General features: G+C 38.3%; 1 pseudogene; it reads right to left on the bottom strand.

Moving 5' to 3' along the window:
• Positions 1-1,560: 1,560 nt before the first annotated feature.
• Positions 1,561-4,120, bottom strand: LOC127664830 (bcl-2-associated transcription factor 1-like; annotated as a pseudogene).
• Positions 4,121-4,336: the final 216 nt, after the last annotated feature.

The raw sequence follows: 4,336 nt of genomic DNA, 5'->3' as shown, positions 1-4,336 counted from the left end.
GTGCCCAGTTTTCGGAGGAACCGCCAGACTGATTTCCAGAGTAGTTGTACCAATTTGCAACCCCACCAGCAGTGAAGGAGTGTTCCTCTTTCTCCACATCCTTGCCAACACCTGCTGTCTCCTGAATTTTTAATCTTAGCCATTCTGACTGGTGTAAGGTGAAATCTCAGGGTTGTTTTGATTTGCATTTCCCTAATGACTAATGAAGTTGAGCATTTTTTAAGATGTTTCTCCGCCATCCGAAATTCTTCAGGTGAGAATTCTCTGTTTAACTAAAAAAATTAATTCTTAGCATTGAAGTTTACTTTATTCCTTCAAGAACTATTAAACAAACAGCAAAGAAAGATATTTACCTAAAGAAGATACTCCAAGAAAATGGCCACTTTATAAACTTAAATTGATGGGGTGTACACTCAATTAGATCAATGCTACAAGCTTCTTGATAAAATCTTCTATTGGCAACACTGAGAGAAAACAAATTACTTAAATATGACTAAGCAGTATACTGTTCAAACTATCCAATAAATATGTAAGCTACCCAGTGAGGTGCTAGATGACTGAGTGTATCACTGTGCTTCAGGATAGTCTTCCTCCACATGAAAAGGACTCCCAAGTTTTGTTGTAGTTTGGGGTTTTGTTTTTTTTTTTAACTACAATCAGGTTTATGGAATTAGAATTTTACTTACACTGATATTACAAACTAATTTCTCTCTCTCTTAGGTAGCTGGTATCTAAGACCATGACTCAAACTAAAAGATGAGAATGGAAGAGAATATTCAATTCCAAATTCATATTGGAAAGTCTCTTCAAATGATTTTACAAGACATTATTTGCTTTCAGTAAAAATACCACTTTCTCAAATCTTTTAATTTGTACGTTTTAGTTATTAACGTTATTGTCCTCCTTATATATTTGCTGAAGTGCAAAACTACTTTACCATAATAGCAACTTTGTGATATTCTTCAAAAATTAGTTACCCTACTATGTAGTGTTCAAATTTTAAAAGATATTAAACTGATGTGCACAGTTAAAATAATTAGTGTGGTCACTATAAACAAGTCCTGTTAAGGATTTGTGTGGACTTGTGTAGAGCTAATGTTCACTTCAGAATCAAACACTAACTGGGAGGTGAGTTAAGAGCTGTCACGAGCTGGACTTGACCACTTCTTACAGACAAAGCAGAAATACAATGCATATAACAAAAACAGTCAAAGGTTTTTTTAAAGCTGAAAGTTACAAATATGTTACCGAACCTTTTCTATTTTATTTCAATATAATTTTCAACGTACAGTCTATTATTTTTTCAAGATATTTGAAGACTTAAAACAAAATTTCAATAAACTACTTGCAAACAGTAAATTTTAAGTAAAATGCTTACATTCTTATTTGAAAACAAAAATCAGGTTTAAAAAACAATGTAAGTTGAAGTGCAAAACTACTTTACCGTTAACAGCAACTTTGTGATATTCTTCAAAAATTAGTTACCCTACTATGTAGTGTTCAAATTTTAAAAGTTATTAAACTGAGTGCTGAGTTCTACTCCCTGTTGCAATCTTGAGACTATTCCTTTCCTTCTTTGCATCTTCCCTTCTTCTCATTATTTTCCATGGTTTCTTCTGCATCTTCAACAATCCCATCTCCTTGGTGTTTGTCATGAGTCCATTTTGGATGGCTACCTGATCTTTTGAAATTAAAGCACCCTATGCCGCATTGAAAAGTACCACGACCTCTTCCTCTTTTGGCCTAATAATCCACACCATCATCTCTGTCATCGTGAAAGGTTCCTCATGGTCTGCTAACTCCTGCAAATCCTGAGTAGTCTTTCATCTCGTGGTGAGTTTTAAACTCTTCTTCTCTTTCTTACTCTCATTTTCTTCTCGAGTACTGGGTGAGGAAGGTGATGTTGACGAGGACGATGACAGAATCTTTTCTTTCTACTTTTATGTTTGCTGTCATCTTTTAATGTTTGTATTCCTTATAATCTTTCGGTGATTTTTTTGGGGGGGGGCTTTCTTGATCTACTAGATTCCCTGGAACCCTTGGAATCTCCCCGCTCTTTACTTCTTTCTTTATGGTAAAGGTCAATGTCATGCCAAAGATCAGCGGAATCACACCTTAATTTTTTATCTTTTTTAATTTCTTCTTTAAAAACTCTCTCCTCACCTGCTAAATGGGTATGCTTCCTCAGAGCACTTGAGAGATATCAATCCTCCTGAGTATCTCAAGGCTCTTTTGCGGGATGCTATGTTCTTCAGTAGCTTTCTGTTATGCAGTGAGTCACTGCAGGTGATTTGAAGTATGTCTCTTTCACATGATGAACCAAGGATACAATGTGTTGTATAAATGATTCTGAAGTGCTTTTGCTGGCCTGAGGCAACTTAATGTGGTCAAAGATGGAGCAGAATTCTTGTTCTTTCTTGACAGAATGGACAAGTGTGCTAGCAAGTAGCCTGTCTTTAGTCAAGAAGGCAAGTCTGTTGGAATCGTTGAGAAGAACAGGTGCCATTAGGAGTTTGACTTCAGGACGGTGAGAATCACTGGCTATCATTTTGATCCTCAGCGGGCTCTCCTCTCTGAAGATGAACTTTTCTCGGGTGCCCCTCTTATGGAGAGGGGACATACTCAAAGAGCTCTTTGAGCGTTTCAGACTTTACCTGCTCTGGTGATTGCACTTCTTTCCTCGCTGTTTTTCTGTCTTCTTCCTTGTGCTTATCTTTTGCAGTACTAGTCCTTTCCACTATGTGCACAGTCTCTTTCAGTTTATAATTTTTTTCTCCTCTAAATCCATCACTTTCTCTATTGCCTTTAAGTGAAACTTTGGAGTTGTGCTTGGGTCCTTCCTCCTCAGTACTCCGGTGAGGTGAAGCAGAGAAGCTCTTCCCCTGACTGCCAGGACTGACTTCCTAAACTGTCTATAATCCTCCGTCTCCTCTGTGTCATCCCCTTCAGAGTCACGGAATTTTTGTTTCTCGGACTCTTTATCACTAAAGTAATCTAGAACTTCCTGATCATCCCAATCTCCACCTGCCCTGCCTTTCTCTGACCCTTTCTCCTTTAGAGCTTCTTTATCCCTGCTATTACCCCTTTCAAGCAGGAATACGCTAAACTCTTCATCTGGGAACCTTTTTAAAATCTTTCCCGTCTTTGTTTTCCCTGATCTCCATCAGGATAGAAAGATCTCTTGGAGCGTTCTGTGGTGCAATTGTCTTTGCAGGGCTTCTTCGTGATGGGATGGGATGAATCGGACTATTTTGAGAAAAACTTTATCAACTAGACCCATTTCCAACAGAACTAGATCCAGACCTCTCAGAACTGTGCTGAATAGAATGTGAATGCTGAGAAGGGATATTTTTGGCAGAGCAGACTGTACTAAATAAGCATGGGGGCATCTGAGCATGGTGAACTCTGAATGGGTGGTCTAGCAATAGGTGAAGGACTATTAGGTGACCTTGGACTATTATCATAAGCTGAGAGGGCAGGCCAAATATCACTAGATGTAACAGATTTATTAAACTCATCGATAGATTCAGATAGGTCAAAAGTATCAAATGTTCAAAAGTATCCTTTGGTTCCTCCTGTGATTTGCTATTCAAAGGACTCTCTTCTCGGGATTCCCCTTCAGCTTTTTGTGGTTTGTTTTTCCTGAGACCCTCATCTTTTAGAGACAGGAGATTTGCTATATGGGGATGAAAAACCAGATGATGGTGATCTTGGAGATCGAGCAGATCTGTATGACCAGCAAGGTCTGCTTTGGGATCTTTGAGAAGACAGGGATCTTCTTTTTCGACTCCTGGTATGTGATTGACCTTGTCTACGTCTTCTAGAGTGCCTTCTATTCCAGACAGGCCTATAGCCACAGGTCTACCTCCACCTTTTTGATAATACCCTCTACCGTGCCCTCTTTACCCGTAAGGTCATCTCATTCCTCTATTATTCCTGTAATCTCGATGATAATCTCTAGAATAAATACGATCTCTACTACGAGACCTCAAATATGTTCTAGAACAAGACCTAGAACTGTAACTCTTCTTTCTAGAATGTGATCTTGATCTTGATCTAGATCTATACTGTAATCTAGACTTGGATATTGAAGATTTGATCTAGAATTGGAGCAATCCATTTCTTTTCTCCTTGGGCTTTATGTAGGATGCAGAAGTCAGTGATGTCTTTAAGATTCTGCCAAGATTCTTCTTGGAGAGAATGCTATGGAAAATTAAACTCCTATTCAAATTCCTGACACGCTGAAGTATGATTTTTCAGGATTTACCTTCGTTGTAACTACACAGCAGCCATTTCCCAACTGCCTTTTAATTATTTAACTGTCAGAGAAAACAAG

The sequence above is a fragment of the Apodemus sylvaticus genome, chromosome 14 (genome assembly GCF_947179515.1).
Source record: "Apodemus sylvaticus chromosome 14, mApoSyl1.1, whole genome shotgun sequence".
NCBI classification, from domain to species: domain Eukaryota; kingdom Metazoa; phylum Chordata; class Mammalia; order Rodentia; family Muridae; genus Apodemus; species Apodemus sylvaticus.
This window is presented reverse-complemented; position numbering and strand designations above follow the sequence as displayed.